The following is a 1,270-nucleotide window of genomic DNA, read 5'->3' as shown; positions in this document are numbered from 1 at the left end:
TTGAGTTCTCTTAATATCTGCTGAGAAGCAGTATTTCTCAACCAACCATAGTATATTTCAGACAAAGTAGGCCTCTCAAATTTTTCCAGTTAGAAATTTAAAATCTTCCCTTAACTAGCACCTGAACAAAGTTCTGTGAAATAAGAAAAAGACAAAAAAAAAAAAAAAATGACAATTTCTTCTCTGGAGTTCTTATGAAGTTTCAAATCTCTCTCTCTCTCTCTTCCAGAAACTTCTCTGAGGATTTCAGGGTACTTGCAAGTTCACATAATCTTTCTGGACTAGTAAGTGCCTTCACTGTGGAAAGATGAAGGTCTCACTAATATGTTATCTCTTACTATAAGCTGACTCAGAGACAGCGAGGGAAAAGCAGTCTTTGGATAATCCCTATTTCATACTCAAATATATAAATATCTAATATCCTTCTGCTATTTCTGGAAGTTCCATTAAATTATTGCCAACCAGTATCCAGAAGTTAGTAGTTTGCCATATTTTATGATCCTATTATGTGTCTAGTGGGAACGTAATTTGAAATTTACTTGCTTTTGGACCAAGCCATCCAAGCACCGTGCTTTATTTCTTTTAAATTGTATTTTCATAAGGAATATTAATAATTACTCTAAAAAATTTTAATTTTTAAAATAAATTTTATCCCTCTCAAATTTATCCAGGATTCTACTACATAAACATGTTTTATAATTCAAAGCTTCTGAGACCATTTATATAATGTCAGAGAGTGATCAAAATGCTGTTTGAAACAAATAAAATGCCATCATTAAAAAATAGTAAGCTAAATTTTCTTTTTTAGCTTATTCTAATTTTTAAATTGAATTTATTAAAATCCTTTAATTTGTATTAGAACTCTAACTGGTCATTACTGATATGCAGAAAAATCTCATCGTTCTCTATCCACCTAACTTAGTAAACTCTCTTAGAATTCATTTTAGTTTTTCAGTTGATCTAGATTTTCTAGGTAGGTGATCACATGATGGGCTTGTCTATAGAGATACCTATCTTCCTCTTGTCTTATCTGGTAGTGTATTTGTTTTGTTGCTGGCATTAATATGAAAGTCTCAAACATGTCATATTTAATATTAAGGTTTTTATTACTCTAGATAAATGAGATTTATCATTTTAATCAGTTTATTTTACTGAGAATAGATGTTGAATTTTATATTATACTAATATTACAACATTGTTATTTTTTAAAATAAGGAGAATTTGGCTAACATTTTATTTAGGATTTCTGCATCTATTTTTGTGAGATTGT

The sequence above is a fragment of the Propithecus coquereli genome, unplaced genomic scaffold, assembly GCF_000956105.1.
Source record: "Propithecus coquereli isolate 6110/MARCELLA unplaced genomic scaffold, Pcoq_1.0 Scaffold613, whole genome shotgun sequence".
NCBI classification, from domain to species: Eukaryota; Metazoa; Chordata; class Mammalia; order Primates; family Indriidae; genus Propithecus; species Propithecus coquereli.
Note: the sequence above shows the minus strand (reverse complement) of the source record.